Here is a 24,125-nt window from a genome sequence, read left to right on the forward strand (position 1 = left end):
TTCTGTGGGTGAGAGAGAGACAATCTCTCTCCCTTAGCCTGAAGAAAGTGCGCTGGGTGTTAAAAGGCACACTAACCTCCTCCAAAGAGTTTGATGGCTGTCAGGCAGAATAACAGGAAAGGGAAATGTACAGGCTAAAGAAGATGCTAGTAGGTGCTCCGACTGGCTTTTAAAGTGGATTAGTTAAACCGCATTAACCCCACTGTGTGGAGCCTCCTATACAGAATTAAAGTGACCTTACTTCAGTTTAATTTAAAATCACTTCCAAAAGGATTTAAACTAAAGGAAATTAAAGCCACTTGAATTCTGAATGAATGTGCCATGGTAGAATAGCATTGCTGGTCTATTCTGCATTGTTGATAAGCCCATTGATAGGATGGTGTATAGAAACGCACACTGGCAATGCCTCTGCTTTGCCCGGTCTGCTGAGGAACAGAATTCGTGTACCCCAAGGACTGCCAGTGTGGCACCTCTTAGGAAGACGCGGGATAGCTATTTCGAGATACTCCGGTATCCCAAAAGAGAGTTGCAGTGTAGACATACCCTTAATGAGCAAGGCCAGTACATACAGAGGCTAGGTCTACACATAGCAACAGCGTTATTTTGGAATAACGTCAGTTATTCTGAAATAAAGTGCACGTCTGCACAACATGCTATTATTTTGAGCTGGAGGACTTCTTACTCCAGTAACCCTCATTTCATGAGGAGCAAGGGAAGCGGGAGGAAGAGTGTCCTTCCTCAACTTCCTGCTGTGAAGACAGAGCCAAAAGCCGAATTACGCTATACAACTGACATAGCTGAAGTTGCATATCTTAATTCGACTTTTGCTCTGCTGTGTAGACATGCCCAGAGGGGCCTTATTTTTTCCCCTACATGGATGTAGCCCCAGTCTTCAGTAGAGTTACTCCTGATTTTCACCAGCATAAGGCAGAGAAGAATCAGGCCCACGGTGTGTGTGTGCACCTTAGAACAGTGCTTGCCAACCTTTTCCATACCAATACCCCTTGTTACAACCGGATAGAATTTTGGAACCTCCCTTCCATCTAGCCATAAAGAAATGGAGAATGGACATCACCTTGAACTTTACTTGCAACCTCCAGTCCGAGAATATCTGCATTAAAATCGGAGCCTGCCTGCACTAGCTTTTAGCAACCTAAGCAAGAGCAGCTTTACCAAGACTCGGCATGAATCTGAATCAATAGCTTGAACCTGGGACACTTCATACTCCGTTTCCAAGCTCTTGAGCTCTCTACCACCCTTGCTCATTTCTCCTCCAACCTGTTGTTATTTCCCACTGCTTTATCACACAACCACAAAACTTCTTCAATGGAACTTTGCAAGCCTTAAATCATTGGATCAGATTTGTGTGTGTGGTTTTTTTTTTTTTAAATCTCAGATCACTTTTCCTTCCTCCTCCTCCCAACCTTGACAACTCTCCCACACACATTATTTAAACAATACAAGGAAAATCCCACCTGCAAGTAAGCAGGCACCTTGTTTGTCAGAGGAACTCTCCAGTTTAACCCAGAAGAGATGTTAATCACTGTTCGCATTATAATCACTCCACTTTTTTTTTAAAAAAAAAAGAGCTTGCACCAATTTCAAAAGCAATGCCAGTGCCATTGAGAGTCATGCATTGAACAAGTCAAGGACCACAAGAGAGTCTGGATAGTGGAAAAACAACAAGCATGAAGAGGCAGGAGCACGTGAAAGAGTAAGTGCCCTGCCCATTAAGATTGATATTGCCCTACCTCACATGCTCATATTAGTGGATTTTCCTGCTATGCCTCCCTTCTGATGTATCACTTCTACCTGCTTCCCAACTTGTAATAATCACCACTGAGGTCACTTCTGATTGCGGCCCACAGTCACAACAAAATGTTATGTCCTGTTTTTTTTTAAAGAGGTTCAGGCACTACAGGAAGCTGCTATCTGGACAGGCTGACGGAGATGGGGCCCAGGAAATGCAGCTTAGCATCTGACTACACGGGAGAGGCAAGATACAGAAGACTGGGCCCTTTTCTGGATCAAAACATCTGGCCTTGCTTTAAGGCTTCATTTCAATATTTCCTTTTTGTTTCACCAACAGTTTAATGTGTGAAAGGGGTGAAGATAGATGCAAGATGAATGATCTTTAGCAAATGCCAGATGTGCAGTGTGTTATGGGGGAGCCTCTGCTAGCCCTTTTAACCCAAAGGAAGATACTTTCTGGGACCACGTGATTCGACTGCTCTTTTCCTTCCTTTGGATTCTATGACCTCAGCGAGCAAGGCTGGTAACAGCTGAGGAATCACATCAAAAAGGATTTTTGTATGCCATTCAAGTTCTCTGCTCAGTACAGGACAAGTGCAACTGAAGCTTTCCCATGCAAATGTGGTGCATTGCTACGCTAAAACTGCCTCTAAAACCAGGGTGTCCAACCAGTTCTAAAGCAGTAGCCACATTGGCCGGTTAAGTGGGGCTAGTTGGCTTGAACAAATAGTCACATGTGTCTAGCATTTTGGACACCACTGCTCTAAAAGATAGTACAGCTTCTATAGCTCACTCAGTTCTTGGTCTTCTCTGGGATGCCCACCAACAAGTGCCAATTGTGAGATGGCTAAATATTTGTTGTGAAGTGGATTGAGACCCACCAAAGCTATATCAAGCTAGACAGCCGGTCGTTCCCAGCCTTTCACAACAGAAGTGCTACTGAGCCAGGTTATTTCACCCTCGTCAATGTCAGTCACAAAGAGCATAACCGGAAGAGCTAGATTAACTTCATTTTGTCAAAGCAAAGATAGGAATTTGTATGCTGCGCACACTGTTCACTGCAATACACTGGTGGCCAAGTATCAGCTATTCATTGAATTGCTGTTATCCCATATGAGTGGGAAATTACTCTCCTGGCTAGAGTCTAAAGTGAGAGCTGACTTCATGACCTGTGTCACGTGTATGTGTGTAAATCAGAGCAACTCCCCTCAAGTCAATGGAGTTAAAACTGTTATGAACAAGATCAGAATCGGACTGGCTTTCTCTCCTCTCTGATTTAGCAAATCTCTCTGTGTGCGCTTCGCTTTACACATGCAAGCAATCCACGACTGAAGTCAAGTGGGTGTACCTGAAGGGCATGCCTGGCCTGTGTCTCACATGCTCAGCACTGAGTCCCACGTCCTTGGAGTTAAAGAGGTGACCTCAAATGTTTTGTTGGAGCAGGGTCGCAATCTTCTCCATCTCTGTTTATGAATCTGAACCATGGGTGGGCAATGAAATGGTGGTGATTCGCTAGGGTTAGCCCCTGGCAGGCCACCATTGCTATATTTACCTGTGCCTCTGCAGGTGCAGGTGCTTGTAGCTCCCATTGGCTGTGGATCACGGTTCCCAGCCAATGGGATCTGCGGGAAGTGGTGCAGACCAGGACACCGCTTCCCACAGCTCCCATTGGCCGGGAAGGGCAATCTGCAACCAACAGGAGCTGTGGTCACCTGTACGTGCAGAGGAGCAGATAAACAGAGAGGTGACAGCCCACCAGAGGCTAAACCTGGCAAACAGGATCCAGCCTGCAGGCTGGTATTTGTCCACTCCTGATCTGAACCCAGATCCTAACATCGTTGCTTTATTTTTTTAAGGCATCGGCACACAGAAATACAAACCCAGTCGGCAACTAGCTTCAGAAGGAGAAAAACCAAAGGGACTCAGTGACAGACAGGCAATAGATCAAAACAAACACACACTGGGCTCTTTTTTACATTGGTGTAACTTGAAATAACTGCACTAGGTCAATGCTGTTTATACAGCAGCAAAACCAATAGGAGAGCAGAGCCAGGCCCACAAGGTACATATTTAGAAAAAATCCATATGCATGATATTAATACTTTAGGCAATTAAGAAGAGCCTAACTTACCTACACGCTGTTTGTCTTTTTTGTTCCTCACTCACCCTGGACTGTTAACAGAGGTAAGTCAGTTTCACTTATTTCTAGTTGGTTTCATTTTCCTGTAGACAGACAGACAGAGAAAAAAAAAGAAAAAAGAAAAAAAGATTTAAACATTTGTTATTGAAATGCCAAGAACAGAAGACTTCTATGCTTATCAGGGTGTTTACTTCAGCTGCTATGTACATTGGACAAATGTCTCAGACACTTCGCCAAAGGATCAATGCCCACAAAACAGATATAAAGCAGGATCACAAAGAAAAAAGAGTTTCTTGCCATTTCAGCCAGAAAGGACATTGTCTCAATGACTTGATTACCTGCATCCTGCTTCAAAAGCCTTTTAAGACTTCACTTGAAAGAGAACCCTCTGTACTGCCATTCATGCTTAAATTCAACACTTTACACTCAAATTTGAATAAAGATGCTAATTATCTTACCCATTACAAAGATAGCTTCCCCAATTATCACCTCTAATATCATTAGCTCACAGACATTTACCTCCCCCCCCCATCCCCTTTCTGTTCTGCAATGTGATTTGTCCTTTTCATATGTGTTCATTTTTTTAATTGTATCCTTTGGTATATATGGTTGTGACAATTTTCTTCCACTATTTGATCTGAGGAAGTGGGTCTGGCCCACGAAAGCTCATCACCTAATAAACCATCTTGTTAGTCTTTAAAGTGCTACATAGTCCTGTTTTTTGTTTTTACTTCCAGCAGAGAGAGCGAGAGAGAGAGAGTGTGTGTGTGTGTGTGTGTGTGTGCGCGCATGAACAGTAACTGAGAGGGGTGCTGGACTGGAAGTGCTGGAGGCTGAAGTTCTCTGCTTAATTTACAGAGCTGTTACAGCAGCATTGCAAAAGTCTCTCACACATGCCCAAACCATGTGGAGAGCTGCTACTTCCTGGCCCATCAATCCATACATCTCTTCACAGATTATCCCTCAGAGGGAACAAATTACTCTCAAATGCAAAGGTGGTTTTTAAGATATTGGTTTCTTTAAGCCTCCTTCCCCATATTATTTAAGGATTTAAGGATTTTCCAGGAGCCTAAGGGAGGTAGGTGCTCATATTTCACTGCAATTCAAAGACAAGTGGGTACCAAATTTTCATAGGCTTCCTTGAAAAGTCCCAACCTAAGGCCTTATTTGACACAAACCTTATGGCAGTGTCCTTTAAACTGAGGGGGAATGTTTTTTCTCTTCCTGCCAAGCCCATTTCTTTCAAGGCTTTGATTTGCTTTTGCAAGAGTCTCAGATGGATAAACTGAACTCATAAGTCCTTATTTATCTGTTCTTCACTAGCGGCACTACACAAACATCAAAGGAATACATTTTAATTGACAAATTTTCACAGATAAGACTGATCATATTCAGACAGCACTGGTTATCTACAGGGGAAGAAAGCCATGTCATTTCTGGCTGAGTTACAAACCATTTCACTCACTGCAAGATGGAATGGGGAAAAAGATGTATTTGGGGAGCTTCTGGGTCCTGTGCGTTAGTTAGATCCAGGATCCTCCTGACTTGGAAAAAAACAAAAACAGTGGATCCAGCATCATCCCACTTGATAGAATCATTATTGCCTTCCTTAAAGTTAGCAAGTTTAAACTGTTGGTTTTAAAGTTTTGTTTCAAAGCTAGTAACGCCTTGAATTTTAGGTGATCTCAATTTCTGGGCCACTGACACTGAACATTCATAACTTTGAAAACACTGACCCAGTTGTCTTCAAACTTGGCCCTTTTTGCAGCTCTCGAGTTTAATCCAGCCCAATATGGAACTGGACTCGAGTGTACGTACAGTTGTATAAGGAATTTCAAGTTGTATCAATTGACAAATCATTTAATGCACATTCAGCCAGCACAGGCACAAAGGGCAGAGTTACTGAAAGATTATGTCTTCACTATTTCTTGACTTCCAAGTGGTTGCTTTCTGAACTTAAATGCTGCATTGATGTTAGATTTTTTTGCACAGAAAAAGTCCCCCATAAACAAACAACAACAACAAAGAAAGAATCCCCAGGGTAGAACATGGCAGCTGTTAAGAACACTACATAACAGTTTAGTGTACTAAATGAAGAATATGGCTAGCAATGAAACTGCAAGAAGAATTTAGGTCTACAGAATTCAATTACTCAAACTGGAATTTGGCCAAGAGACTGGAGTTTAGTTAGAAATCTGGAGGGGATAGTCCCAGAACCTGACACACAGTGCAGCAAGCTGAAACAGACTTACCACTATTTTGGGGAGAAGCATGGGCTACCTTCAGAGACTTGCATATTGAATAATTAAGAGTATTTTCTCTTCTCTACTTGTAGTACTCTATGGGCAATTCCCATGCTGTTCCATCTCCCCTCCCCCAGCAATAAGCACTGGCTGTTAAGCCCAACGAGCCCTCTTAATGAAAAACGAAATCATGTTAGCAACGCTCAGCAAGCCAGTGTGTTGGTTTTATTATTGCTTTCCTCTGAAGCCATCAACAAGAAAAAAACCAAACTCTACGACTGAAAAGTTTGGAGTGTCTCCATAGCATCAGTAAATGTGCACCATAATGGACAATCACTATCAACTCTATGATGACATCCAACTACTTACAGCACATAGATGGATCTGTGATGCTCCAAGGAGTGGAAGAATATGTCTGTCATCCAAGCTGCAAAGTCCTTAAGAATTAAAATGTAGGAGAAGTATATAGAAAAAGCCTGGCTGCCATTTGGCTTTAAGAATTGCATATATCGGATTGTCTTGGTTGCCTTGTCTCACGCCCCTCATTCCAGTCTGCTTGTTTGCCCACCTAATAATGTCTTTACACTATAAATTCCTTTTGGGCAAGACTATCATGCATTGGGTGTTTTCATAAGACCGACAGCAGAACTGAACCTGGGACCCCTGGATCTTCCTGAATGAACGAAAAGCCAGCTGCTCTTTGCTAAGGGTGTAGCGCACCCTTGTTCTTTACTCTGTTAGTGGTCTTGGTGCCACTAGGTGGGACTGTACACCCTACCCAGCCCGTTGCATTTGTACAGAATCCAACCAGTCCTAGGCACAACTAGGGCTGGGTGGATTCAAAAAATTACTGCAATATACGTGTTACTAATACTGGATTGGATGGAGCCTAATGTAATGTGGGTGACAAGCTCCCAAGGATGTTAATGAAGCATTAGCTGGGCTGACAAATGAGGACAGGATGGGAAAGAGAACCGCCCTGTCATGGCAATTTCTTTTGTCCACTGGCACACAACTCCTGGGAAGGGAGGGTTGAGTTTAGATGCTCATATGCTACAGTGAGGCATACAGTTCTGGGCACAGGGGGAAGGAAGAGCGGACACATGCCAGCCTCTTGGCAGAACTGGTTTAGGACTTGGTTTCTCATTGAACCTCATTGTTTGACAGTCAGAGAAGAACAATGTGGTTCTGTTTCTCCCCATGAATGTAACTCCTTGTGGGTAACTCTTTTGTTTTGTTGACTCTTTATGTAACCCTTTGAGACAGGGTGGGATTTTTTTCCTGGACTGGGGGTCATAGCACACTTGTTTGTGATTGTCTGCCAGTTCTCACAAACAGCTGAGGTTGTCAGGTAGCATCTGCATTGTAACCACACCGTATAGCGAGGGTAAACTAAAGTAGGGCTGTGAAATAAGTGTGCTATTGTTGAAGTAAGAATGGTGCAACACAGGACAGCTATTTAAGTTCTCAGTTCACCTCTGCAGGGATGCAAACTGCAGCATTCATTGGTTTATCAGCACAAAATCACACATTATAGCAACTGGAGGCTGGCTTTGGGTTTAACTACTCAAGCTTTTACAAACAGCCACTAAATGAAATGCATAGAGGAGATCACTGTGTTTTTGTTTCAGAGATGACATGTCATTACACACAAATGGCACAATATGGTTCCTCGTAGCTGTGAGTGCCCCCTTTCACTGAAATAAGACAGCTTGGAAGAATAGATAAAAATGCACAACATGAGCATTTCTTTTGTGGGAAGAGACGTGGAGGCAGGGGACCCTGCTATCTGGTCTAACATGCCTGCCCCTTTAAAAGTTTGCCTCTAGCTTAATCCTTCTGTCTCACTTTTTCTATCAGAATCTTAATCCCCTCTATCTCCAGAAGCCATCCTTGCTGCCTCCTGATCTCCTTTATTACATCTCGGATACTTTCCCTCTTGTTCCAAATGTTTATTACCCTTTGACTGGAGCAGATCTGCCCCCGAGTCCCTGCTTCATGCTGAGTTTTCTAATTGGTGTCCCTCATTATGGTTCAGTTCCTTCACCTCTGAGGAGGTTTGCAAATACTGTAGTAATTTCTAAACTAATCAGAGACATGGAGGGGGAAGGAAATAACCACACTGAAGGTGCCCCTGCAGAAGCTTTTAACCTCCATCATAATGTTGACTTCAGTCTCAGGAAAGATCAGTAACTTGGAGCCACTAACCATTGTGCCAAACTGCTTCCCAACAAACGAGAGAGAAAATAGTACTAAGTTGAAGGGCTTCCTGAAACCATTCACTACTATATATGGTGCTTACTACAGGTCAAACCTCTCTGGTCCAGGACACTCTGTTTGGGCCATGGATGCTGCTGGACCAGAGAGCCCCTGGACCAGAGATCCCGAGGAACCTAGGGACACAGGGAGTGGATCTGGGAGCCCAGTGGCAGGGGAGTCCTGTGGCTGAGATGGGAGTCCTTCTGGGTTTGCTAACGGACCCTGGGAGAACCCAGAGTCCACCAGCATAGGGGTGGAATTGATCTCCGCTGGTCTGGCAAACTCCCTCGTTCAGGATCAGTCAGGTCCTGAGGGTGCTGGACCAAGGATGTCCAACCTGTACTGTAGGTAGGTTCACTGACTTGAACAGTGTACCCACATGTAGGTTTTTATTGCTAGGGAATTCAGCAAAACAGCAATTTCTATCTAGTACGGCCTCCCTGAGCCTACTCACAGTAATAGTTAGAGCTGCTCAAAAATTTTCTTTCGTGGAATTGTGTGTCCAAAAAAGCCACTTTACTGAAATAAAAACTTTCAGTGGGACTATGTTTTTGAGGAAAATGTCTTTGGAAAAAACTGAACTGAAGATAAAGTCAAAACTGGACTCAATTGCTATGATTTGGTCAAAATAGAATGCTCCAACAAAACCACATTTTTTTGAAAATTCCATGTTGTGGAAAGCAGAATTGTGTGTTTATATTAGTTTGGAATGAAAATGCTAAAATCACAAATATTTTTGCAGAAGTTGAGTTCTACTTTTCAACCAGCTCTGCTACTGGCACCCTGCCTTGGGAATGGGTTTTTTTGTGGTCTGTCCCATAATTCAGTTTGGCTTTCCAAGAGCAGTATGGAGAGGTTACCTGTGGGGTGCATTTAGGGATTCCACAGGATGTGCCTTGGGCACCTGTGGTTGGTGACAAGCACCTTCCGAGTGTATCCAGGATGTTTAGCACAACAGGTATATTTTTTTCCAGTTTAATCTTTTATGTCTATCTGAATAAGTCAATATGCAGAGAAAGGAACACATAAACCAAGGCCACTAGTCAGGCAGTTTCGAGATGCAAAGGCAGATTTAGGAAATCTGAAAACTCTGCAGCTGAACAGCTTTTCTCTTATTAGGATGATGTATCAGGACACATTTGTTCCAGTCATAACATTTAAAATGAACAGATTATGGTCACCAGCACAGTGCAGTGACCTCTTGAATGCATTTATGACATTGTTTTTATGGCTGTCCAGTTCCTCCACTGTCAATAACTTTCCACTGCTTAGCCCAAAGCGGTGCCTGCTACTGAAAATGGGGTTGAAGGCATTTGTAAGAACGCTTCTTCAGAAATTCTGTTAGGTCTTAACCCTTGATGCCACTGCAAAACGCACCCATGGCTAGACTTGCAGTGGATCTATGTTACCCTATATCTTGTGCAGGCATTTACACCCCCAGGCAAATGGGGTAGCAGAGCACAATGTGGACAAGTAAATGGCTTCCATATTTGATCCCTGCTTAATGGCACACAAAAGACACCAAATAGACCCCTAAATAGTAACTGGTGGTGTATTATGAGACAGTATCGGGAGGGAGAAAAGCTGGGTCAGGACACTTGCTAGGAACGTGAGAAATGTGGCTTCGCTTCTGTGCTTCCCCATAATCTGGCCACATGACCTTGAGCACGTCTCCACAAAGGGTACATGGACACAACAACTAGACACCTGGGCTGGGACCCTGCAAAGTGGGTGTGTCCTAAAAATCAGGCTGCAGCCAGAGCCTGGAAGTCTACACAGTTGTGAAATAGCCACACAGCCTGAGCCCAAGTTGGCTGGCATGGGTCAGCTGCAGGTGTTTAGTTGCTGCATAAACATACCCAAAAGGCAGCTTATAGCTATGCCGGGGAAACAAACATGTCATATTTCACTAGAGTCTTTATAAAAGAAGGCTGCTTGCCTTTCTTGGCAAGCAGTTAATGAAAGGTGCCGGAGAAGAGCTAAGTATTTTCTATGGGCTAGAAAGCCTCTCAACTGAGAAGAAAAACAGTAGAACTGGTTTTACTCATCACCTCACATAGCAATTTCTTGACTATATGGTTCTGCACAAGCCAGTTGCTTTGTATGCTTGTAGGTTTGCCCCCAGTCTACACAATCTGTAGGGTTGGTTTCAAGGCTCTGACGGGAGGAGATTGCTCTATAATGTGTTTTCAAGACAAGAAATAATTTTACCCCTTTTCTGTAAGAGCTGCTCAGCTGCAGATAGTGTATGTTTACAGCTCCAGGGAGCACTGATGAGAACTCATTAGGTGCCAGACAGAAGTTGCTCTGTCCTTTTGGGCTGAAGATTTTGTTTCTGTATGTTTCTGATTCAGTCATCATTGCAGGGATAAATATAAAGTCATTTTTCGGGTACACACTCTTATCTCCAAATCATTCCTTCTGACAGGTGCGCTGTAGTAGACATGTTGCAATGCAAATGCTAGTGAGGATTTACAGATAAAGCCAAGCCAGGTAAAATAGCAACAAGAACAACAAAACATACAGAACAATGCTTACTAAATAATTCAAAAGTTTCAGAGGGGTATCCAAGTTAGTCTGTAACAGGAAAAACTTTAAAAAACAACAAATCATTCAGTAGCACTTTATAGACTAACAAAACATGTAGATGGTATCATGAGCTTTCCTGGGCATCGTTTTGTGGGTATCATTTCTTCAGATGACTGGTATCATGAGTTTTCGTGGGCATAGCCCACTTCTTCAGATGACTAGCCCACGAAAACTCATGATACCGTCTACATATTTTGTTAGTCTATAAAGTGCTACTAAACGATTTGTTGTTTTTATTAAATAGTTGTTGGCGTGGGACAGAGATAAGTGGGTGGGTGGGCCTTGCAAGAAACTCAGCAACATCCTCCTAATGTTTAACAGCTCTGCTAGCTTCCTATTCAGTGCAGGATCAAGGCGCTCTCTTGGAGCATAATTCTCCAGTGCCTTGTACCTAGTATTAATTCCACCTGTATAATTTGTATTGGTTACACCTGTGCAAATGGAGTGTAAAAGCTATATGACACCATCTAGCCTTCTCTTGTGCGTAAGAATTACTACTATGTTCTGCAGTCACTTCTGCCAGATGGCATAGCTGAGAAGAATGTTATTGCAGGCTTCCACAACGTTCCTGTAGAATAAGGTTGCATTTTTGTAAAAGAATCCTGGATTTAGGAACAGCACTTTAACTGATGGAATAAAAAGATGACTCTGCTCTAAACTGAGAAATGGATTTCCTACAGATCTTGGTCATGAGTCCCAGGAAACTGAAATGATGATGACTAATAAACCATCTTGTTAGTCTTTAAAGTGCTACATTGTCCTGCATTTTGCTTCAACTACCCCAGACTAACACGGCTACATTTCTATCACTAATAATGGTACTGAGTTTGTACTTAAAGGAAGAGACCATCCTTCTGTTTGCAAAGCACCTAACCCAATGGGGTCCTGGTACAGAACTAGGGCTTTTTGGCATTACTGTAATATAAATAATCATAATCCAACTGGCTGAACTTTATACCAGTGTAAAAGACTACAAAGAGTGCAGGACAATGGAAAATCCATGTTGTGCCAGTCTCATTTATGGATCTTCCCTGTCGCTCACCATTGCTCACAGCTGCTAATTGTCTCCCCCATACTCCCTTGCTATTTCTCCAACACACATATTGGGCCAACTCAGTCCTGGCTTAAGCTTTCACAGACCCTGCAAGGAAAGTTGTATCCACTTTACACCAAGGCTAAATTCAGTCTGATGTGTCTAATATAGTCCAGTGGAGTTAAAGGAACAGCCCTATTGTTTCCTCCCCAGCTATCCTTATTTATAGCTTTAATGTTGTCGGATACGAGATGCCACATCCACTCATTCAGCCTCTGCCTGGCCCATCTCCCTTGATATAAATCTCTAGTCTCTGTCGCTGATTTGTAAGCGCTTTTTTCTGAAGTGCCTGTTAACGAGAATGACTGTCCTGTATCTCACTGGCTCATCCAGTCACCCTCTCCTTTCTTTTCTTCTTTGACTATTTCCCTCTCATCATGAATGGTAGGAGATTTTACTCTGCTCAAGGATATAGTTTATGCAAAAGGGGCTATAATAGGGATGTAATAGTATAGTCAAGTAATTGATAAGCAAAAGTTTATAGGTTAATGCTATAGACTATACACATTTCCTCTCCCGCCTCCGCCTCCGCCCCCGCCAGTAAATATTTTAACAGGATGGCCAGCAGCCCAGCTCAGTCCCAGCTTGCACCAGGTCAGGGACCTACCCCTGCTGTGGCTCTGCATTTAAAGTGTATTAGGAGCCAGGCCGGCAGGCAGTTGTATGGGGTGGCAGCTGGTTTGCACTGGCTGTGGGCTCTGCCCCTTGGGGTCTATAGAATAGTCAACTAACCGATAGTCGAATTCATGAATTCCTATTCAATTAACTGATATTTAACATCCCTGTGCTGTACACCGGTTAAGCTTCATATGGCATGGTTTCTACTTTAGAAAACATCCCCCTCCCTCCATTCTTGTCTTGCTGAATACAATTTTTCTCTATGTGCCTTACAGTAACACTTACCCTGTACTACACCACTGGTTACAACCTTGAGACAAGGCACAAAAGGAACTCAGATAAGTGAACTTTGCAGTCATGGAGACAAAATAGAAGATTAAAAAAAACCAAGCAAAACTTTCTCCAACATGTAGATACAGCCACAATACAAAATTATAAAGGACTTCTACAGATCTGGGCTAGCAAAAAGCCTAGGGGGAGGACAGTGAGGATAATACACCAACTTGACTTTAAGCAAATGCAGAGCTGTGAAATAAAGGAACATTTCTGTACAGTCTGATTGTTTAATTACTCTCATCCCAAAGGATCCCTTGGGGTTTTACAGGATGTATGTACACAGGACTTGTTAGTGCCTGACGGAAGTGCAGCCACCTCTGCAGCGGAACATGGTTGCATCTTAACAGTGCCTAGCAATTTAGGGGTAGATCTACACTGCAAATAAAACACATGGTCTTAATGATGATTGGCCAAAATGAGTTAGCTAAATTTGGCTTAAAATAGCAGTGAAGATGTGGCAACTCAGCTTTTAATTAGGGTTAGCGGCTCAACAGCAAGCCCAGACTCCCTTATAGGCTTCTTCCTGATCCACTGGCCTAAGTTAAAAGCTGAGATCCCATTTTTTCATTGCCATTAAGATGACATGTCTCCGCCCCCAGTAAAGATAAAGGCTGGAGTTGCTCCAGTTCTTTTTCAGATTTACTGACAGTTGTCTTAAAGAAACAGCGTGATATTTTAATATTTTGACAGCAAAACAATCATCTCCCACACTTGTGCAGAGGAGATACCTCCTTTTGGGACCACTGGAACTTTTGCAGAGCCCTTTCCTCTGTTCCAGGTGAGCGTGGGGAAGCAGGCAATCAGTTCTGGGAAGAGCCAGCCTCAGGGCTCAATGAAATTGAAGCTAACAAGAGCAAGCACCAAAGCTGTCTTAGCAGAGACTAGCCAACACTGGATAATGTTTTCAGAGCAGGGGTTTTCAGATTCTGGGTCACGGCTTGTAAGGGCAAGCCACTTGCTAGCCACAAGGTGCATTGTTTACCTGTGCCTCCACAAGTATGGGCAATCATAGCTCCCATTGGCTACAGATCACCATTCCCAGCCAACGGGAGTTGCAGTCACTCGTCCCTGCGGAGGCGCAGGTGAACAAAGCATCTCACAGGCAGCTGGAGGCTTGCCCTTACAAGTTGCAACCCGGAGTTTGAACACACATTTCATCCACAAAAGAGTGCTTAAAATCTAGTTTTAGGTACCTAAATCCTAGTTGTAGGCACCAAAGTGGCCCACAAAACCCTCACTCGGCTGTAGCCTAAAATTAGAAGTGCCTAAACTCATTTATTGCCTAAAATTTTCACTATAGAAGAGTCCCTTAAGTACTTACATTTCTGCCTCTGTGACTATATACAAAGTGCCAGGATGCTTACATACTGCCTAAACCTCGTCTCCAAAGTGATCCATAAACCAGAAATAAATAAATAAATAAATAGTTGTTTTCCCTACCACATGAGATCTGCTTTGCCAGGCATGCTCTGTGAATCCAGGTCTCTGATCTGTGTCACGTGGCTGTCTGCTCCAACTCCCTTGGTGATCTTTTCACCTCAGCCTCACGCCACACCTGTTGGTTATAACTTCCTCTTCTTCCCTGTTGCCCTTCATTGTTGTCCTCCCTCCCCCTTCCTTTTTCTAGCTACACAGGTGATCATTCTTAACTAAACCCATCCAAAACAACAATGACAACAACTCATCCATGGCACTAATGTACTGTCATCACACGGCTTTCGCTCATATGCAATACCTCTTTTCCCCACCCCCGGTCTTCCTTGTCTAATCAGATTGCAGATTCCTCAGGGCAGGGACTCTGTACTACCCTGTACCAGTGCCTAGCAAAAAGGCCCTCCTTCTCACTAGATACTACCTACACCAAAAGAAGAAAGTTTCCATATGGTTGTGATCATTCTTATTATACAAGCACTCCATGGGCAATAATGCTGAATGTATTCATTCATACGCTCACCTCTGTACCTTCCCCACTATGAGCTGGGGGAAACTTGTGGTTCCTGATCACGCCATTGCTAGCCCTTCCCAGAGGCAAACAAACCCTGGAACAGCAGGCAGTTAAGGAAGTAATTGAAAGAGGGCTGTGTTTATTCCTTACCATATAAAATGAAAACACATTTTTGTGAGATAGGATGTTTTACAGGATGTTTTTGCTCTTCCCTGTCCATCCCTAATGCATTACTCCCAGCCTCTCTCTGGCCAGGCTCTAATTAGCTGTCAAATCTTCTCTTTTGGTCTTTCTTTTTTTAAATGCATTAGGGCCCAAGATTTCCAAGAGCACTACAATGAGGGCTCACATTTCCCTTACTATCAACATAAGAGGCTTATCTGATAATGGAGATGGGTATCCTGGGTACAGAGATGTTTGGAAACGCAGACCATAGGGTTGGCATCAGGAGCAGCTGAGAACTTACATCAGGCTTCATTTGCAGGCAATGAATGCTTGAAATTCTGACCCATGTATGGATCACCTGTCCACATCAGTTACACTGGGCAGCTGGGAAGTAGCACCCAAGCACTCGCTGCCAAAGCATGAGATTCTAGGAGGGAGGAGGGTGGTCTCTTCACAGTGTGGCTTAGGTTAGCAGCAAGGGCAGAGAGTGACTTGCTTATTATCGGATAAGATTTCCACTTAAAACAGGAACAACAGCGAGGAGAATGGTTAATTCTTTGCACTTATCCCAAGGAGCTCCACAAGCCCCTTTCACGCATTATTTTGTGAAGCTTTGCAGCACTCCCTGGCATCCCTTTGGCAGACAGATGCATGGAGCAACAAAAGATGCTTAGGCATTTAACTCTCCCTTTTAGGTTCCACAGCAGCTCACAGTCGGCTGGCACTTAACCCTGTAGGTGCCTAAACTCACTTGGGGCCTAAATTTCTGCTGTAGATGTTTCCTTTGTGCCCGCCTCTGTCTCCGAGCACGTGCACTAGTGCCTTAGTCTAGTTCACCAGGATCCCTGGACCATCCAATCCACAGACCAGGGGAAGGCAGGTGGGCAGACACCCCTCTTTCCTCCCTCAATCTGGTAGGCATGCTTACGTCAGGCCCCCGGTTCAGATGTCATAGGGTGCAGCCGATCACTTTGTGGTCTGCAGCCCAGAGGTTAGAGCATTCAGCTAGAAGATCAGCAATGCAGGTTCAGTTCCCTCTGTGATGAGAAGAAAGGATTTCAGAAGTCTCCCCTCTCTCAAGTGTGTGCTTTAGCCACAGAGCTGCACGGATTACTTCACTAGTCGTTAGGCCGGAGAACGTGAGGGAGAATGAACAGAACGTGGAGGTTAGGGCTGCCCCATCACCCCAGGCAGCGAGACACCTAAGGTTCAGTGGTCTCTGCTCTTTGGATTATTTATTGACAACGGAACAGCGTCAATAGGGGAGACTGAGGGAACCCCTACATTGGAATATCCCAGAGCTCACTGGCTAGAGCTTTCTCCTGGGAGTGGGGAGACCCATGTGCAAATCTTTTCTCCCCTCAGGCAGAGGCGGTAGAATTGTATCTGTCTCCAACATCCCAGCTGAGTGCTCCATCCATGGGGCTTAGCGTTAGAACATGGGCACACCCCCGCTTGCTGCCCCCGTGTTATGTGGAGTCAGGCAGGCTCCTACCAGTCCCTCAAGAAACAAATGAGGCACCTCCCTCCAGAGTGCAGGTTCCCGGCTCTGGATTGCAAACAGGGAGAGATATTGAAGTCTAGGGTGACCATATTTCCCAAAGGGAAAATGGGACAGCATGTGGGGCTGATCCAAGGCCCACTCCCCCATAGAGCTGGCCAGTCACCTGAAGCTGCTCTGAGATTGCCACTGGTCACTCAAACACGGTCAGCCCCCTGCTTGAGCTAGGGTTGCCAACTTTCTAATCGCACAAAACTGAAAGCCCTGGCCCCGCCCCTTCCCTAAGGCCCCGCCCCCACTCACTCCGCCCCCCCCCCCCACTCACTTTCAAGGGCCTGGGGCAGGAGGTTGGGGAGGAAGCTCCAGCAAGGGCTGCGGGCTCCTGCTAAGGTCATGGGGTTTGCAGTGCAGAAGGGGTCTCCGGGCTGGGGTAGGGAGGTAGGATGTGGCCTCCAGGAGAATGTTTGGGTGTGGGAGGGGGCTCAGGGCTGAGGCAGTAGTGTGGGCTCTGGGAGGGAGCTAAAGTGTGTGTAGGGGGGAAGGGGGGTTTCTGACCTGGGCAGGAGGGGCTCTGAGGTGCAGGCTCTGGCCAGGCAGTGCTTTCTGCTTCTTGGGGGGGGACATGATAGCAGTTTTCAAGTATCTAAAAGGGTGTCTGTCATAAGGAGGAGGGAGAAATCTTGTTCATCTTGGCCTCTGAGGATAGAACAAGAAGCAATGGGCTTAAACTGCAGCAAGGGAGGTTTAGGTTGGACATTGGAAAAAAGTTCCTGTCAGGATGGTCAAACACTGGAATAAATTCCCCAGGGAGGTTGTGGAATCCCCATCTGTGGAGATATTTAAGAGTAGGTTAGATAAATGTCTATCAGGGATGGTCTAGACAGTATTTGGTCCTGCCATGAGGGCAGGGGACTGGACTCGACCTTTCGAGGTCCCTTCCAGTCCTAGTATTCTATGATCCTATGATTCTACCTCAGGCAGCTCCTGATCCGTGAGGCTAAAGCAGGAGCCCTGGAAGGTAGGTATTGGCACGTCCCGCCCCTAGGTGTACAGGTAGCTAAGCAACTATTGCCAGTGGGAGTTCATGTTGAGGGCAGGGGCAGCACATGGCAATTCTCTGATTGCCCCACTGACATGCCAGCTGCTTCCGGGAGCTGTACGGTGCTTAGGCAGGCAAGGAGCCTGCTCTAGCTCTGCTGCACTGACTTGACTTTTAACAGCCTGGTCATTGGTGCCTTCTGAGGCCACCAAGGTCCCTTTTTCAACTGGGTGTTCTGGTTGAAAACAAGACACCTGGCAACCCGTGTTGTCCCTAGAGCCGTTTCTCCCCTCTCTTCACCCCACCCACCAGTCCAGCCTCCCCCCTGCACGGGGCTGGCATCTTTGCTTACCACCTCCCTCCCTGACATGTTCGTTACGCTTCACCTCACTTTTTGACAAAAGTGGGCATTTGTCCCATTTGCTTTTGCCAATCAATTAGCAAAAAGGACAAGCGGCGTCTTTTGCTAAAAGTCTTGGGACGACTGGGACAGGGCTTAGAAAAGGGAAGGCCACGGTTAAAACAGGTCATCTTACACAGGTCAGGTGTGTCCCTGCAGACTAATCTCCAGTGCTTAGGACACCCCCTTATCACCAGCATCTCCAAAGTATGACGACCTTTGCAGATGGTGTTCAAAGACATCTTTCTCTCCCCATTCATTGTAGAGGAAGCTTCAGTACCTAAGTGGGGACCACTGGAGAACAGGTGGAATATGACAGCCAAGAAATCAAGAAAGGTCTAAGTGTGATGGAAATTAATTTTGATTTAAACAATGTAAGTCACTGGTTTTGTTAGTAAGCCCTAACTCAAACACCCCAGACACAGTTGGAAGAAAATATATTGGTGTTAACGTTCTATAATCCTTTCCTTTCAATTAAATTATTAAAAAACCCTCAGTAGATATTTCTGAGACAGCATTGCTAACTCTAAGAATTCAAAAGCATCAGCCTTCTCAAAAATCATGATTGGTTTTTAAAAATCCCACAATGTAGAAAAATAATAGTTTGAATTCTTGTTTATTTACTTTCTGGTTTTTGAGCCTTTACTGTTCGGCTGCGTCTACATTGGCATCCCTTTCCGGAAAAGGGATGCTAATGAGACACTTCGGAATTGCAAATCCGCGGGGGATTTAAATATCCCCCATGGCATTTGCATTTACATGGCTGCCGCTTTTTTCCGGCTCGGGGTTTTTGCCAGAGAAAAGTGCCAGTGCAGATGCGATTTTCCGGAAAATAAGCCCTTTTCTGGAAGATCCCTTATTCCTACTTGGAATAAGGGATCGTCCGGAAAAGGGCTTATTTTCCGGAAAATCGCGTCTACTCTGGCGCTTTTCTCCGGCAAAAACCCCGAGCAAAAACCCCAAGCCGGAAAAAAGCGGCAGCCATGTAAATGCAAATGCCGTGGGGGATATTTAAATCCTCCGCGGATTTGCAATTCCAAAGTGTCTCATTAGCATCCCTTTTCTGGAAAGGGATGCCAATGTAGACATAGCCTTCATGTTTTCAGGCTTTGATCCTCAACCATGAGGATCAAAAGATTTTCTTTTTTAATGAAATATTAGTCATGTAGTTATAGGACTCCAGGAGCTGGGGCTTTAAAAAAGATCCTGGCTTCCCTGTTTTACTGTTGATTTCAGTGATGGCAGGATTTCACTCCAAATACCTGAGAGTTGGCTATACTGCCAGACACGTTCTCTTCCCCTCCCACAGAAAATCACCCAGCAAAGCCAGGTGCGGCAGGGCACCTCCTTTATTTTCCCAGATTCAGCATTTTCCCCTCAGGCAACAGGGGCCTGGAGCAAGTCACTCCCACTCCAGAGCGTTTTTATTACTCCCCACATGGGTAATATTTATTGGCCTTTACAAGGTGGGCCTCAGGGTAGGCCTAAGCCCAAGCAGGATTCTTCAGCCAAACAAACAAAAAAGCAAAGTCATAACAGTAGAAGAGAATACTTCTCCAAGCATTGCCTTGTTATTCTGGCCTCTGGATGCCAGTCCTTCCCCAGTCAGTCAGTCCGTCTGGCCAGTTGCTTCTTCTAGAGAGCAGCGTAGCCTTCTATCCCCCCAGCAGATGGGTCTTCTCTCTGGCAGCCCTCAAATGTCCCAGCCTGACTTGAGGTAAGTGCTTTTCAGCTCATGGAGAAACAGGCCTTTAGCATTTTAGGGCTAATTGACTGGCCTGCCACAGCTCTCTAGTAGCTGCCAAACTGGACTTTGTCACACAGGAAAGATCTCTGGTATTTCTAAGGTAACAAAACTTCCTTTTATAAAAACCAGACAAGCCTGGTGTGTTTTCTTCGTACAGCACGAGGAAACACAAGAGAACACGAAGCCAGAATCTTTTTCCTCTTTGCAGGTCACCTTCAAGAGCAAGGCCTGGCAAGTCTGTAAATAACACTAAGTGCCATTATACAGTTAAAAAGCCACCTTGATTTACTGATCATAATCCTAGAGTTGGCTGAGCTTCCACACTTTATCTCAATGGAGCCTGGCAAAGCTTAGACTCCTTTAACCCTGTGACGACCCAGGGGCTTGGAGACGCCAGTCAGTGTCCTGATATCCTGTTCTCCAGGGAGATGGTCCAAATCACTTTCCACCCACCTCCAATATCTCCCCTTCCAGCTGCCAGGTCTCTCCTGCTTCACTTCTCTCTCTGCTCAGCTTCCCTCTCTTCCTGAGGCAACTTTACCTCAGCAGGCCCCCCCAGGAGAGCCTCAGTGGCCCTGCCTCCAAGTTCTCATGACACAGTGAGCCAGATGCAATCCCGCGCTATGGCTAGGGTGCTGGGGGAGCCTGTTTACTTTTCTTCTATTCCACTGCTGCCACCAGTGGCGCAGAACATTTTTAAAAGCGGGGGTGCTGGGCCTCTTGTCCCTGTCTGCCCCCACTCCCAGCTGAGGCCGAGAGCAAAGCCCCAGCATGAGGGGCCAGCAGCCGGAACCCAGGGTGCTGAGTTCTTACTGTCCCGCCATGCACTGGGGCCTGTGCTGCCCCTGGGTGCACAGAGTTCTAACCAGGATCCCAGCATGTGGTGCTTGCTGCAGAACTCCTGGCATGCGGGGCAGCAGCCATGCTGGTGTATGGGGTGGCAGCTGGGACCACATGCGCGAGGCCGGGAGCCCAGGGGTGCTGCAGCACCTATACATGGCTTCTGCTGAGGGACCAGGCATGGCCCAACCTTATGCTTGGCACTGCCATACAGAGAAATCACCGAGCCTGCTCTGGCAACACCCAAACATTTCCTGCGTTTTGCCCACCCTAGAACAATTCCTGCGCTGGAGCGCCTGCAGGGAGCCAGCTTTGCACTGGAAGGAATTCATTATCGAGGGCTCTGGGAGTCCATTTGTGACAGCTGTGCTGACGGCACCATGGGCACATTCCCCTTTCCGATTCTAAATGTCAGTCCCAAGGGGACACTCAGAATCAGGCCTGGTTCAGATTTTGGGGGCCAAAGGTCAGAGTAACTACACCCATGCTGCTCCCCCAAGGTGCAGACAAGGATATGCAGGGATTTGAACTGACTGAGCTGAGGTTTACCCCCTGCTGGCAATCAGTGCAAACTCTGGCTTCCCTTGTCTATGCTTAGGCCATGGCTACACTTGAGAAAGGGTTTGTTTTTAATTAAGCATGATGTGAAATATGACTTAGCATCTTTTATAGACGGGGCAAGGTGTGTTTTACAACATCCCTTTTAACATATTTTTACATGCAACTGTCCTGTCCTTTCCTGAAGGTAACACTGTGTTAGATGCTAACAAGGTGCATTTTCCCAGTGCAGCGACGCTGTGAGGTGCACCCCTGGCACAACTACAATAGACAACTACCCATGTCTACACTGGGAAGGTTGGGCGACAAAATTGTTGACAACAAGCAAAAGTGAAAAATGGTCAGACTGGGTTTTTTGCCTTCATGGCTAAATTGCTAGCTTTCCCGTCAACAGATAGAGCATAACTCATAGAATAGAATACTAGGACCGGAAGGCACCTTGAGAGATCATCAACTCCAGTCCCCTGCCCTCATGGCAGGAAAAAGAAACAGGTTGAACCAGTCTTACAGCTCACACCTGGAGGGCATGCAGTCTGCTGAACCACCTCTCTCCCCACAAAGCAATGTGGGTAAGCATCCCACAGTGCAGTGTTGTGGGAAGGCAGAGATGATCCAGGTGCTTCTTGGGATTTTCTCTGAGTTCTCCCACAGCATTCTCAGCTGCTGGGAGCAGCCTCATGAGTAGCTCTGTGAGCTCTCCATGCTGAGGAACGTCAAAGCAGCACAGCAGTCTCTCCAGCCCTCCCCCTTGCAGCAGCAGTCTGCCTGCTGTTGTGTTTCTAGCAGGGAAGAACGGGAGCATTCCAATGATTTGCTCTTTTTATTGGTTCCCCATATGGAACAGCTCTGTGCACACTGGCTCTTTAATTCCAACATTTAGTCTCAGTACTGTAGATGCTTAAATAGTCATGTCTTAGGCTGCTTTGTTTTACAGCAAAACTGATCACTAAAGCCCTCTAGGATGGACCGCCACCTTGTCGTGGTTGGAGGGCTTGCGTGTCTCAAGGACCCCTAGAACTATGCTGGCTGGAGCTTTGTGCTCCTGGTAGGGTTTCCCATGCCAGACAGGTCGAAGGGTAGAGACCAGACGAAGTGTGGTCCCTGGTCCTCCAGGTTGGGGGTTTGGCACAGGGCTAACCACCCTGTCCTAGGAAACATTTGGGGTTACGGAAACAGCAACAAAGAAAACTTTCACGAACAGGTGTGATGGACCTTTAGGGTCTCCTCAAGGGGTGAATGTCAGTGGTGAAGCCACTTTGTGGAAGCCACTGACAGGCAAGAATTCAAAGACCATCATCACACTTGGGGAACAATAGGTGCTTTGGCCTGTGACCGACAGAAGTGGAAGGACTTTGTTGCTACCCTATGCGCCATTGGCGTAACGGGCAGTAAGTAAGTAAGTAAGTGATCACTAAAGATACTTCCCAGAGCTTTGAAGGGGGGGGGGGGGTGTACATGCCTGCAGGGCAGCAGAGATCACAAAACCCTGAGCACAGCCATCAGGGCAAGTATTGTGGGATACTAGCGGAAGTCAGTTCTCTCAACAAAGCAAACAGCAGAGTCCACACTGAAGGAAGGGAAAAAGACTAAAAGTCTCTTGCAGGGGTAGAAGTTTTTGTTGCCAAATCTGGGTGTTTTTCCCAGCAAAAGTCACATTGTAGCATGAGCGCTCTTACTGTTTTGTCAACAAAAGTCAGTTTTTCGTGACAAATGTGCCAGTGTAGACAAGAAGGTTTAACATCACTTCCGAAAGGAATACTTCTTTCCCATGCCTACCATGATGTGTGTTCAGCCCCAGTTCTATAACCCCAAACAACCTAGCCCAGGACTTCCTGCAGCTTGGCTCTGACTGCACACCTCCCGGCAGGTTGGCATTTAATACAGCACAAATCTTGAAATCTCATGTCAGTAGAAAACCACTCTGAAGTTCAAATGCACAATGGGCTCCTACTGCTGCTGATTATTAATTTGTTGATTGACAAAAAGAATTGCCAGGGATGCAGAGGACAGAAGTAATAAAGGGAGCACTTTATTTTAAAGGATTTAAAAGAAAGATATGGGATTTCAGCAATTTCCAGTAGAAATACTTCACAAAAGAGGCTCTGTGCACACTGGCTCTTCAATGCCAACATTTAGTCTCATTACTGCAGATGCTTAAATAGTCATGTCTTAGGCTGCTTTGTTTTATAGCAAAACTGATCACTAAAGATAACAAAATAGAACAGTAACAGCAATTATGGCAAGGAAATTACAGAAGCATGCAGTTAATAAAATTACAGACATAACATAAAATAGAGAGAAAGAAAATGCCCAGTAAAGTAGAAAGATTGTATTTCCTAATAGTAAAAGAAAATTAAGATTGCAAAGTCAAATACTCAGAAGTGAGGAAATGCCAGCATTAAGGTTGCTTGCGCAATCTTAATTTGTCCGGTTGAGCATATGCTTTATGAGCCAGACTTCAATTGAATGATCACGTTATATTTTTTCAGACAGCACCCTGCCTCGTTCTGTACACAGGATGGATGGCGCTCACTGGATGGGTAGTTTATTCAATATATTTCTTATCCTCCTCATTCAGTGTGTGGCTCCAGGCCTTATTTACTGCGCACCATCCACACCCTGCTCCGACTGCATTCTTATTAATAACCTTGTGGGCATTTCTACCATATCTTAGTTTTTTTTCTTTACAACATCCCTGTGTGGTGGGGGGAGCAAGGAGAAAGAGGTGGTATTGTCTCCCTTTAGCACACATGGAACAGAGATTAAGGTGAAAACAGTTAAAAATATCAATTAATTTTGGTTGCCCAATTTAAGATATTTAGCACCCCATTTTTCAGAGTACTTAACATTATATAAAAACTTCAGGGGTAGCTGAGTTAGTCTGTAAGGGTACATCTAGA

At 45.3% G+C, this 24,125-nt stretch overlaps 1 protein-coding gene across 1 annotated transcript in view; it reads right to left on the reverse strand.

Moving 5' to 3' along the window:
• Nucleotides 1–24,125, reverse strand: part of ATP1B1 (ATPase Na+/K+ transporting subunit beta 1) — a 107,557-nt gene that overhangs the window by 79,947 nt on the left and 3,485 nt on the right. The window contains exon 2 of the mRNA XM_075907047.1: nucleotides 3,884–3,975. The gene's annotated coding sequence lies outside the window, so the exon portion shown is untranslated. The remainder of the gene's footprint in view (nucleotides 1–3,883; nucleotides 3,976–24,125) is intronic.

Source organism: Pelodiscus sinensis, chromosome 1, assembly GCF_049634645.1.
Source record: "Pelodiscus sinensis isolate JC-2024 chromosome 1, ASM4963464v1, whole genome shotgun sequence".
Classification (NCBI taxonomy): domain Eukaryota; kingdom Metazoa; phylum Chordata; order Testudines; family Trionychidae; genus Pelodiscus; species Pelodiscus sinensis.